A 14,198-nucleotide genomic window follows, 5' to 3' on the forward strand; every position below is an offset into this window, starting at 1 on the left:
GATCAAGGCCCAACACAGTGCAAAGCAAAGGCTCGTTGAATAAATGAAAGCACCGAGTAATTCCTATGTAGTTCCGCATGTGCACTGAACTAGTTAAAACTTGACAGATCAAAAGTCAAATGTCAGCAATTCATTTAAGGAACTTCAGCAAAGCACAAAATGTCTCGAATCAATGATCCCTCAGACTGGCTTCTTTTTGTTTCTGTTGATTCCAACCTGTCTCAAAAGTCACCAGCACCTGACACATACTCACTTCACACGTAGCAGTCTCATAATATAATATTTACAGTATACTAAGAATTCATACACTTGCCTTTTAAAAAATCTAATTATAGAATATTATGGTTTCCTTCATATTTTCAAGAGAGAAACCTAATGTTAAGAAAACATTAAACTGTTAAACTAAAATAGAATGATTATTAAGAAATAACAGTTACAAGTTAAGAGTTTGGCTCTAATTTCCCCCCATTATATATCATTGCCTGTGGAGGAAACCATGAAGATCACTAAGAACGACCCAATCCTACACTTATCTTCAGGAAAATAGTGTTTTTTGTCTTATATTCTAACAATAAAGAAACAGGCACACAGTAATGTCATAAATTTTAATTACTGTGAAAGTATTGTGGTTCCAAGAACCATAGCAATAGCATCCTGATACACATCTCTGTTCAATTCTTCTGATTCATTATTAGACACTTCTAAAATATTGATATGGTTAAATTCTTCATTTTATTAAAATAGTCTTTCCCGTGTTATATAGTCAAGATTCCATTTGACAAATGTCAAGGTCCTGCAAAACTTAGTCATCCCCAACCTGCTGATGTAACCTTCCTGACATCCTACAATCTAGGCGTGTAGAATCTAAGTGGCTCAGCCAAGTTGAGGAGATTCTTAGCTTGCATATAATCATCTCCCTCACCATAGTGCTCTTTCCCACTTCCGTTCTGTTGAGTCAGCCTGAACCCTTTCTTTTCCATCTGGAACTTTTGAATATCCTACTCATTTGTACAGAGCAAGGCCCCAGTCATAGCAGAAGCTCTCCATACCTGCTTGAACTGAGTCCTAACTGTAGAAAGGGAAGATTTATGAATCTGACCTGTAGTTGAGTAATTGAGAGGACTCCATCTGTGCCAAGAAAAGGCAATGGGTTTACTGCACGTGCAGGAGCCATGTGGGTGAGAGACAGGAAGTGGAGGAGCACCTACCTGGGAGAAAACACTGTGGGCAGAACGCTTGATGAACAGTTAACGGTGAAGACCATGCCAGATTTGAATGAAGCCTTGAGATGTTATGGTAAAAAGACAACACAAATAGGTAATCCCGGTTCCCTGCCACATGCTCCTGGAAATTAATCCTGTGTTTACTGGCTGCCATTTCAGGTTGTAGGGACTCACTACTTTTTGCTTAAGGCCTTTCCTAGATAATATGTCTCTCTTTGTCTCTGTCCATGCAATGGGTGTGGGGTGATAAGGCAGAAGTGCAAGAGAACTCATCACCACTGTGGCAATGTCACTGAAAACCAATGCCTTGTGGGCACTGAGGACATGGCTGAACACTCCTGCTTGCTCAAGATTAAGGTGAGAAAATTCAGTCTCGTGAACCATAGAGTCCGAGCGTTGCTTAGTGAGGTAGAGCATGGAACCCTTACCATTCCCAGTTTTAAGTGGGCCTCCTGCCTTCTTTGTAGGCACTTCTCCAACTGACCCAACATAGTGCTCTCTGTTTCACTGTCCCAAATAAACGGTGGAGGCTCGAACCTGCTTTCTAAGGCCCAATGAAAACTACACATGCAGTCATTCAGGGAAGCAAATTCTTAACCTGGATTCTAGAACTGGCTTCTTTCCTTGCTGTATGGAAACAATTTCTAGGTGTCCTCGTTGAATAAACTAGTGAGAATATGAGGTTTGTGGTTATCAGGAATTAGTAAGACTCTGGCTTGTGCTAAAATGGCTTTCAGAGCTACAGTTGAAGTGATCTTATCAAAGCTACAGAGACATCAGATATGAGTACTTAATTTGTCATAACCATCAAGGCCGTGCAGGAAGACAGTGGCAAACTCAAGTTAATGTGGTTATCATTGCTGAGGCCTAACATTAAGCGCAAAAGAGCAAGGCAGCGTCTCCAGAGTCAGTTGAGTTCTGGATGATGCAGCCCGAATTCGGTTACAAATGGAGAATGGAAACAATAGGTGCAATCAATCCAAATCCACAACCCTCCAAGAGATCCCGGGACACTTGAGTCAGTCCTAGTGGAAATCTTGAGCCCTTATATCTTGGCATTGGCGTGCATGCATTACGAGCTGCAGGGTTTCAGCTTCCGCTCTCCTACAGACCCTGCTTCTGCTGCTCTTGACACGCATTGAAAGCTGACGCTCTGGTTCACTCCTGATCCACCATAAGCCTGACCTTCGGGTCAACAGCCAAAGACAAAGCCTGGAGTTGCCCTACTGGGCAAGGTGGCCCATGCTGTGGAAACAGGACTTTTACATTAAAAGGGTTAATACGCTCAGCAACCCTGAAGAATATGTGTGACAATGATCCTAGGGGTTCTGGGCTAATGGCTGTGTTGTAAAGCTGGACAAGGGAGATATATTGATATAGAGGCCAGTTTCTGTTACTCTCGATTTAATGTCCTGGCAAGGACCACTGGAGCCACTGCTAATGTACTGCTTGGATAGCTCCTTGAAGTTTGGATAAAAATGATGGCTTACAATAAAAGGTGGATATGCCTCAGTTGTCTTGGCAAAGTGTCATGGAAAGAATTTTAAAAGTTTCTGAGAGAACTGCTGCATCATTGTGTGGCTTGGGTCCGAGAAGTCTGAGTAGGGCCGTGAGGTAATGAGGAAAAGATAGACACAGCGGGGTGATCTGAATGAGAATGGCCCCCATTCACTCATGTATTTGAATACTGGGTCACTGCTTGTTGGGACTGCTTGGGGCGGGTTTGGAAGGGTGGCCTTGTTAGAGGTATGTCACAAGGTATGGACTTTGAGGTTTCCAAAATTCACTTCATTCCCAGTGAGCCCTCTCTTCTGCCTTGTCTTGGCCATCAGATGTTAGCCCTTGACTACTGCTATAGCATCCTGCCTGCCTGCTGCTACACTGAGCACTATGGTTGCGGACTTGAACCCTCTGGAAGTGCGAGTCCCCCAATGAAGTGCTTTCTTTTGTAAGTTGCCTTGGTCATAGTATTTATTTTTCCATGACAAAAGAAACATAACTAGGACACGCATGGCCACAGAAAATGTGGGTTTGAGTGGTCTGAGTCTTGGATGGAGAAGCAGTGGGACCCCAAATGTTCAGTTTCTCATTATGTACAGGTGAAGAGTGTCATTGGATACAGCTGAACAGGGGAGCAGAGTGTATGGTTTACAAGTGAATAAGGAGGCAACTTTGGCTAGTCTCCATAGGAGCGATCACTGTAGGCAAGCAGACTTCTGACTGTAACCCTTTGGGGGGAGAAAGCCTCACCAGTCATTTTCTGGATCCACTGTCAAAATTCACACATGAAGCAGGAGAAGGCTATGTCATTTACCTGAGCCTAGACTGGGGCAGGCCTTGCCATTACCCATGGTCTAAGGTACTCATGTCCTTGGCATGGCCATACCTATACCTATGTACACAATACACATTCCCACAGGACAGCACTCACTTCCCTAAATAGAGCAACTGTTCCAGAATGCGTTTAGTGTATCAAATCTCAGAACCCACTGCCTAATGTTGCTCCCTTGAAAGTCTCAGAGTAGAGCCTCTTCACTTATGTAAGGAACACTGTGTTTCCTGTCATAAACATTTTGCATCACCCTTTTCCTTTAAAACTCATCACTAGTTTTCAGACATAAAGCTCATATGCACAGTGGAGATGAAATTAGTTTTATCTACTCTCCTACCCCAGGCTCAAGAGCTTTCCTCACACTTAATCTTTAGATGAAAGATAAATTTATTTACCTTTTATCCAAACAATTTTATGTTGTTCCATAGTAACTTGAATTCCAATTTTTATCTTAGCCCTCTACAGGGGTTACTTTGGGAACCAGTAAGGTAGAAGAGTTGGAAAGTTAACAAGAGCTTAGATGATTTTTTTCTGGATATATATATATATATATATATATATATATATATATATATATATGTAGGGAAATTTCCAGTCTGCATTTCCAATTTGAATTTAAAATAGGGCTTCGGTTCAGAAAGAAGAAATATGTTCTGGGAAAACTTAACTACTATTTCTTTAAAAAGATTGATTTACTAATAATATTTATAACTCCATGGAGCTGTTCTTATAAGCCACCTTTAACTCCAGGAATTTATACGTGTATACTTTTCTTATAATGCTAGTTTAAGACAGGGCTGTATCTTGCACAAAACAAACAGGTGGGAGAGGTTCACACTGAAGAGAAACCTTTGCATTTTCTTTCTGCAATGTCTGTACCTTCAGCTGTCATTTCTAGGATTGTGGGTGGCCATGAATGTCACGTCTGACAAGCTTCAGTTCCACAGATAGTTCTCCAAGATTCACTAAGTCTTTCTCGGCTGGAATATGAAGAAAACGAGACGACACACGAAAAACAGAAACCACTCTAAGAGAAAATGTGAACCTGGGACAGCTGCCCAGTCCTCAGGTTCATTGAAGGACGAATCAGAGGTGGAGAAATTCTCCCTCTGGCCCTGGTTACTGGCATCCATGAATCTGCATAGATCACTTAACCTCTTCCCTAGCCCCAATGGTCCTCCCTCTGATGATACTGTTAGTGAATGGTCCTCCCTCTGATGACACTATTAGTGAATTTCCTTGCAGTGATGTGACAATTACCCAATTAAGGACTATTAAAATCTCTAAAGATCAAATGTAAGGGCATGCTTCCAAAAACAATGGGTGGCAAGAAAATGGAGAAGAGGAAACAGCCACAACTAGACAAAAATGTTAAAGTTAGGTCATGAGGCAGGGTCACACCCTGTAACTGATGGCGCTGATCATCTTCTAACACAGAGCCTGACCTGAGGCTCTCTCCTGTGTGTCACCAGAGACTTCTCTACCCTCAGTGTGGTGAAGCTGCCATTCTAGGAAGCCATCAATGGCATTAGCGTGACTACCTTCTCCCAGGGAGCTGTTCTGTCTTCACAGAGACATCTGAAAACAAAACAAAACCAAACAACCAAAAATTAGCCCCCCCCCCTTTTTTTGCAAAGATACTATCATTCCCCTCCAGAACGAAATCCCATCCCTTTCTGTCTTTCAGGATGGCCGTATCTCCCTCCCTCCTTGTAGTTCAAAGTCAGAGAGGAAGCATAATGGGATATGGCTGAAGGGCTATAATCCTAAGAATTCCAAAACTTTTCATCGAAGAGCCATTTCTAAAGAGAGCTTTTATCCATTGGCAATTTCAGCTGAGAGCTATTCAGTCCGGCTCAGAAGGCGCCACATAAAGGCTTTGAAATGCCCTGCTCAGCTGCAGCCTCTGCAAGGGCAGAGACACCGACTCTTTGTGGCTTTCTCAGCCTATTTGTGATAGCCTTGATGTAAAAGAGGAGCAGCTTAGAGATGTACCAGGAGGAAGGGGAAGGCCTTTGCCTAGGCCCGATCTATCAGAGCAGTTAATCCTTCCTTAGCACACCAGAAGAGGCCTCAATGCTATTAGTCACTCAACTAGGAAGGGATATGATGTTGAGTTGGAAAACTATGTTTATCCCATCTGGCTGCTGGACAGTGTGAGAGGAGACAACTATTCATGAGTATGGAGCTAAGGGAGAAACCATCAAGTAACACACACACACACCCACACACACACACACACCCCTTCTTCCTCAGCTCCTACTTCTAATCTTAAGGAGTTCCATGAGTTCCTCTGGTATGGGAGAATGCAAAGGTGTGTGCAGAGGTTCAACATTTGTTCTGCACCGTCATCTGTATCCCTGCCCGCTTGGCCATATCCTGGCTTTTCTGCAAGCTATTCTTTGCAACGAATGAGGAGGCTGCTTAGCAGCCTTTCCATTAAGGAAAGAAAATGTTAATACAAAGCTGTAAGTTTCAGAAGTATGCCTTTAGTACTTAGTGAGTTAGACAGATTGCCTTCGCCTTAGGAGGGGGTAGTGGTAATTTATTTCCATGTTTTCTAAGCCCACAGGATTGCACAATGAGAACTCTGGAGTGCTTAGGGAAAAGGAAATCAGGTTGTCCTGTGAGGGTTGAATGTCTTGGAAACAATGCTTAGCAGAACGTTTTCTAATTCCACGGGAACACACCAGAATATGGCTTAATTAGTGAAACTGCCAATCCACACTCAGCCTGTATCACCCAACAGGAATACCTATGGAAAAAGTTGGCTCCCTGGGCTCCAACTGCCCGCACCATGCCACCTAGGAGAAAAGAAGAGAAACCAAGAGGCTTAGAGAGCATCGTTAAGACTGAACAACTCCCGGCTCTGATCTTGCAGTTACCATGTTGTCTTTGATCCAGTCACATCTCTTGTTAGATACCTGCTGAAGAGCCGTGGCCCTCAGAAGGGGCTATCAGTGCCTGAGTTAGAGGAACTGAAGCAACTTGCTTATAAAGAAATGGGAGTGTGGCAGCTGCACGTGAGGACTGTCGCTACACATTCTAACTACTCAAACCTGTGCTTTTCCTTTTCAATTTCAGGGATTCCTACTCTCTGTAGATCTGGTAAAGAGATCTAGAAATGAATGTAACCCTTATGTTTTTATCACATATGAAATTAATATTTGTTTAAAAATCATTATTAGTCGGATTTTTATTTGACCGTTTCATATGTGTATCAATGCAATCTGATTACTCTCGTCTCCCACATACCCATTCCTGTCTCCCTCTCATCCCCATCAACCCCTGCTGATCCCTATCATTCTCTTTCCCGGATTCATGACATTTGGCTTTGTTTTGTGACCCACTTAGTTTGACCATGGAGACCCCTGTGACCACTGAATTTGGATTATCCACTGGAACCTGACAGGGTCTCAAATGGGTAGCCAGCTGAAGGCAATCACTCTGCCCTTAGGAAATAAATAAGCAGTGATAGTTAGGGCCTGGAAGGCTAAGGGTGTGACAGTTAGGCCTTCCGGCATCCATGTGCAACTTGATCTTCAGGAGAATGGACCTGTCAACAGTGTTATAATAGCCTTCTTCTATAGTATAAGAACTCTTTCCTTGGAATCTATTTTCCCATCATGTTCACAGTACTAACATCTAAACTTTCTGACACTTAAAAATTACGAGGAGCAACCAAGCACATTTAGAGTAGGACTTCAGGATGATGACAGAAGAGAATTTCAATTAGTGGCTGCTCTGTCAAAATGCACTTCTGTCAGTTGTCTGATCAATGTTGGTTTCACAAGGCCATAATGGGACAATAATTTAGGGGTGGTTGGGAGGCAATGGCCAGCAGGTCAACTCCTGATAGAATTGGTAGTTTATTGGGAAAAACAAACAACAGACAATAATTCTCAAGATCATCCATTACTGGGGATTTGCAGGTATGTTAAGTTCTGTGGAGAAACAACAACAAAACAAAACAAAATAAAACAAAGCTGAAGGCATTGTACTGAGTGAGCTGGTCAAGAGACAGACTAGCAGGCTTTCTCTTAGCGTAAACACTAAAGGATAACCAAGGAAGAAACTGGGGAAGCACAGGAGAGAGAGAGAGGAGCGGCCTGAAGTCTTGAGGTGAGAAGCAGAATAGCTCCTTCAGAAGCAGCGAAGAGGCCAGAAATAGCTGAAATCAGAAACCCGAGATGAGAATGTGTGAGGTGACAGCCTGTGTCTGCCTCTCAGTCAATGCTCCTGGGGCTTTCATGGTTCTATCTGGCGAGTTACAGGGGATGGAACCGTCCTGTCATAGAACTAAGAGGTAGAAACCTTTCTACCTTCAGTTTCAAAATGGCATTCATTCTTTAAAATGTTCCTACTTGCACACAAGCATAAGCTAGGGATAGTGTCTCGGAAGCCCTCCCTCTGCCATGTGGGAATGTTAAACTGTCCTGCTGTCCTGCAGGTAAGCACAGCTGTCATGGGGCCATGCCATGTCCAGAGGACATTTCAGAGCATTCTTCCTGTGGCTTAGCCGTCGGAGGCTCTGAATTCCTGGGTCATGGCTATGTTGTCATTATAAAATGACAACACTCAGACCTTTCTGGCTCTACAGTACACGATTCCGTTTCTTTCTAGAGAAGGAAGTAATGAGGCCCCACCTAGGGAGCAAAGAAGCTGGGTCTTAAGGGCCGAACACCTTGATCTTGGAGCGTCCACACTAATAGTAATAATCAACATCTGGTTTTAGCAATTGTTCAACTCACAGTATATGTAGTCACCCTAAGGTGAAGAACTCTTAGAATCAGAGCTTCTTCTTGAACAATACTAAACAGACACATCTGGTGGTGTGTCAGTTGCATTACCAGGGTGAGTAAGAGTAAAACAGACAAGAAAGCCAGGAGTCATGGGTGTTGGAGCTTGATGAAATATTCAAATAGGGTTCTAAGTACTGGTTTTATAGAGGGGTTTCTGAGCAGAGAGTCAAAGTTCACTTGAGACTGTGAGGAAGATCAGGCAGAGGGCAAGGGTAGAGCAAAGGCCCTGAGGTTGGGGAGGGATGGGATGCTTAGAGACTTAGAAATGACCTAAGTATGGCTTAGGTAGTGCAGAAAGCCAAGGAGAGTTGATGAGAGATCAGGGTGTGTTACACAGTCATGCAGAACCTCACAGGAGAGTGCAGACGGACCTTGAATGAACTAGGACTTTCAAAGTTTCTGAGCATAGGCGAGTCATCGCTCCACTCACATTCTAATATTTGTGTAGAGGAAGAAGAGGCTCGGGCAGGGATGATGCTGAGGAGACCACTCCAGAGACTATTATCTCTATCCTGAAAGGGGACTATTTTTAAGTCAAGGAGACAGTCTTTCCATATCCTACCAGAAGCCTCAGTTTAGCTCTTAATTTAGAATACTAAATGCTTCAGTGAAATCGAATACTCTCCTATCCTATATTACTGTAGCAGTTAATCACTGCTAAACTTCACTTTGATTTCTTTTTCTTCTTTGCTTTTTTTTTCAACTTGTAGCCATTTGGCCTGGTGTTATTTCCCAACTCTATTTTAACATTAGAATAGATGGGACTAATTTTAGCTGTAATTACTCTATTAAGAAAACACTTGGACTCAGATTCCTAGTCTCAAAAATCTCTTGACTCCCTGGGGCACCCTGGTGTAACGTCAGTGGACAACATGGAGGAGCATGTAGACTTTAGGATCTCAGCACCTGCTCTTCAGGATTGGCCAGAATCCTGGTAATACTCATTTGAGATTGCCTGTTCCCTCCTCTAGATCATACAAACCTCCAATAATTGTGTTATTTTTGGTTGATGGAGACATTCCCATCTCATCTCCCTGTGATATAGATCCCTCCCATAGCTTCCATGGGCCATATGATAGCTATTACTTTATACCAGGAAGATATTTCACCATAGCAACTGAACCTTGCTGCTCAGCTGTGTGGGACTCCACATCCTTCCAGTGTTACAACACTTTTGTACTTGTGAACAGTGTTACAACACTTTTGTACTTGTGATGATGCAGCTAGATCACCAGTGCTATAGTCAAGACTTTTTTGTTTTGTTTTGTTTTTGAAATCCTCAGAAGCCATACAACGGTAGGCTTCATGGCCAGGGGACCAATGATTGGAGGTGACATTAGGACCCGTGGATTTAGGTGACTAGCCAGACTACAATGTGTGTCATGGCCTTGTATTCTGGATTTGTATGAAATGACGTTTCTATTCCCTACTTATCTCATTGCTCCGATCAAGTACCTGTCCTAAAAATAATTTAGGGAAAGAAAGGGTTATTTAGGCTTATAGTTAGAGGGATCCCAGTCCCTGATGGTGGGGAGGCCACCTCTCTAAACCATCATCAGGAAATTCCGGCTGTAGACATATTCCGTGTACTCTTCCTTGCTGTAACTGAAAGCTTATGGGGAAGGCTTGCTATTCCTTCTCTGCTAACTTAACCCCTGCACAGCCCCACTTACTCAGTCTATCAACATTTTGTAACATTTTCAGACAGTGAAAGAGTTAGATTTATAAATTAATATACCAACAGTTTCCTAAAGTGAAAATTCAAGAGTAAAGAGATTCATACTCTTGCCAGGTAGACTAACTACAGTACTTCACCTCTCCCTCAGCTTCTCCAAATCCACCCTCCACTTTCATTCACAGCTTTGCAGTAACATACTGCCTACAGCATCCACCCACCTCCACCCTGTACTCATCACCAATAGATTCCACAGATCTTCTCCTCCTAACCTCCCTCCCCGGACCCATTGATTTATACCAGCCCCCAAGTACATCAGGAACTCCCTGGAAACACATAGGCTACTCCTGCTGGAGAAGCAAGTAGGCTCCCTCTCCATCTGCTTCTCAAGATCTAATCTCCAGCCTCATTCCCAGCTCTGAAGTGAAACGCACCTGCTGAAGTCTTCATTCTCCCCAGTGGATCACAGAGACTTAATCACCTGACCCAGGCTCTGGGAAGCCACAGGCTGCTCTGACCAGGAAGACAGGTAGGCTAAGTGCAGCTCTTCAAATCTCTACCTATTCCTCCAAAGACCAGCTTGGCTCCCCAGCTCCGTAGCAGTGCTCTGTTGTGGACTTTTGTCACCTTATGCCCCCTTTCCCAGGGGACTAAAGGGACCCTGCTAGAACACCTTGCCTTTCTCTTTCCTATGGAACCCAACAGTCCCATGTAGCCCAGCATTATTCCTAAGTGTCAGTTGTTAATACTCAGAAACACATTGGCCTAAAACCCCCAATAGCCACAACTATTGGGACCTCAGAAGTATTTTTTTATCAGGCAATATGCAGTCACTATACTCTTCTAAGAGAGGAAACAGATACCAAGGGAAAATACACCCACCCAACAAAGACAACACAGATATCAGAATTAAAATTATAATCTTAATGATCTCAAGTACCTAGACACTGGCACAACACAACACACACACACACACACACACACACACACACAGACGTATGTACACATGTATGTATGTATGTGAATGTGTCTTGTATATTTGATGTATGTATTTATATATGTATGTATATGTGTATGTATGTATGTATATGTATAATGTCAGTTGGTTTCCATGGCCTTCTAAGTAGACCTTTAGTGTTAGTTCAGCCCATATGAAAATTGTTGCTGTAAAATTATAAAAAAAATGGCTGTCTTTTATCCCGAACTAGATCTGGCACCGGAGTGTCCCAAGATATCTGGTAGACATCTTCATCTCAGTCAGCAAAGCCTCTCACCCACTTTGCTTTATCCCATATCACATTGCCGAAGTTTTCTCTCTGAGCCTGGCAACAATCTCTCTACCCATCTAGTTACTAAGGCAGTCTTTACCATGCCAGAAATATACATCTCAATTCCATGGCGGCTTAGTGTCCCAGCCACCATTTACTCTCTTAAACTTAAATTGCCACATGAATGAACACACAACACAATAACCTATGATCCATTTGATAAGATAAAATTGCCCACCTAAGCATACAAAACCCTATACACATTCATCCCTTAAGAACATTCATAACAACCTGTAAAGGTGTAGAGTGGAATCTTAACATCCGCCTCCATGTTCTCTCCCCCAGGCTTCCCCATCAGTCTTCTTCCGTTCTAGTCTCCTCTTCTTCCCTCAAACTTTTCTCCCGCCCATCCTTCCTTCTCGTCCAATGACAGGCCTTGTTCTATCTTGTACCTGCCTTCACCTGTATGACATCCTACAGAAAATCACTGTGGACGTTCCTCAAAAAGCTGAAAAATCAATCTACTATGAGATCCAAATATATTACTCTCAGGTGTATTCCCAAAAGGTAGTGCATTCTACCATAGAAACATTTGCTCATCCATGATCATTCTTGGTCTGCTCATAAGAGCCTAGACTAATTCATTTACATAACATTCTAGTGTTTGTTAAAAAAAAAACAAAAAACAAAAAACTCCAAGTGTTCCTTCTATTTGATCATTGGTTAGAATTATTTTGAAATGATTGGAAAACAGGAAGGTTTTGTTTGTTTGTTGTTTGGTATTTTTTGTTTGTATGTGTGTTTTGATTTTAGTGTTTTGGGTGGCTATTAAACTATCACTATAAAGCTGCACCGTGGAAGGTATGAAGGCATTTTGCCAAGGAAATGCATAAGCTGACCAAGAACTTCACTTCTCTCTCTACTCCAGTTGTAGTCTCCCAGTCTTATTCACTGATCTATATGAGAACACCTGAAGCAGCCATCCCACCATCTATAGTGGATTCCACAGATCTTTCTCTCCTAACCACACCCCCTTACTGCTTTATCCCAGGCCCTAGCTCTGTCAAGCACCTCCTGGAAACCCACTGGATCAAACACAGCTACCAAATTCTACTAAGAAACAGAGAGGGCAACAGAAACTGTCATCGTCAGGGTTTGTATTCTTGTACAAAACATCATGAACAAAAAGTAAGTTTGGGAGGAAAGGTTTTATTCAGCTTACACACCCACATTGCTGTTCATCACCAAAGGAAGTCAGAACTTGAACCCAATCAGGTCAGGAAGCAGGAGCTGATGCAGAGGCCATGGAGGGATGTTACTTACTGGCTTGCTTCCCCTGTCTTGCTCAGCTTGCTTTCTTACAGAACCTAAGACCAACAGCCCAGGGATAGCACCACCCACAATGGGCCTTGATCAGTAATTGAGGAAATAAATGCCTTACTGCTGGATCTCAGAGAGTCATTTCCTCAGGGGAGGCTCCTTTATCTGTGATATCTCCAGCTTGTGTCAAGTAGACACACACACACACACACACACACACATACACACACACACACACACACACCAGCCAGTACAGAAACCAAAGAACAAAATGCCCACCAAACAAAGATAACACCAGATATTACCATTCATAACTACAACCTTTTCAAATCCAAATGCTTAGACATTAGTGTAGGGTAATGGTGGCACAGGGCTTTAATTCCAGCACTTGGGAGTCTGAGGCAGGTGGATCTCAGTGAGTTCAAGATCAGCCTAGTCTACAGATCGAGTTCCAGTTCAGCCAAAGCTACATAGGGAAGCTCTGTCCTAAAAAAAAGATCACAATCAAACAAACATCAAACCAGACATCAATGTAAAAACATAATCTTAACAGCCAAGACTACCATAGCTACCATAGCTAGCCTTGAGTAGTGCAATATACCTGAAATACATACACAAAAAAAGACATCAAAACAGGATTTACAGATACAATAGAAGTTCTTAAAGAGGAAACAAGTAAATCCTGTAAGGAAATTTATGAAAACATAAACAGTGGAAAGTGATGAAAAAACATTTCAAGACCTGAAAGTGGAAGAATCAGTCAATAAAGAAAACCCAAACCAAAGGTAATCTGGAAAGGAAACATTTAGGAACTGGAACAGGAAGCGCAGAGGCAAGCTTCAGCAACAGAAAACAAGAGCTGGAAGAAGGCATCTAAGGCACTGCAGATACGATTTTAAAAATGGATAAATCTATTAAAGAACGTGAAGATGTGTGCAGAGATTCAACATTTGTTCTCGGCTGTCATCTGTATCCCTGCCTGCCTGGCTAATATATTCTGTTTTTTCTGTAACTTATTCTTTGCAAATAATGAGGAGGTTCTGGTCAAACCAATGGCTGCATGCAGAAGAGTACAAATTCATCCATTCTTATCACCTTGCATAAAACTCAAGTCCAATGGACCAAAGAACTCTACATAAAAACCAGATATATTAAAGCGATAGAAGAGAAAGTGGGGGGAAATCTTGAACTCATTCGCAGAAAAAGAAAGACTTTCTGAACAGAAGGCAGTTAGCACAGGCACTAAGAACAACAATTGCTAAATGTGAATTCATGAAATTGAGTAGCTACTGTAAGGCAAAGGCCAACATTCAGACAAAGTAGCAGCCTACAGAATTGGAGAAAATTTTTACCAACTCCACATCTTATAAACATCTAATATCCAAAATAGATAATGAATATAAAAAAGTAGATATCAAAAAAGCCCACAAAAACAAAGTCCAATAAAAAATGGGGTACAGATCTAAACAGAATTCTCAATAGAGGAAACTCAATATCCTTAGCCATCAAGGAAATGCAAATCAAAACTCAGATCTACTTAGAGTTCCCAGGAACTAAACCACCACCCAAAGAATTTCC

The sequence above is a fragment of the Rattus norvegicus genome, chromosome 2, assembly GCF_021556685.1.
Source record: "Rattus norvegicus strain SHRSP/BbbUtx chromosome 2, alternate assembly SHRSP_T2T, whole genome shotgun sequence".
NCBI lineage: Eukaryota > Metazoa > Chordata > Mammalia > Rodentia > Muridae > Rattus > Rattus norvegicus.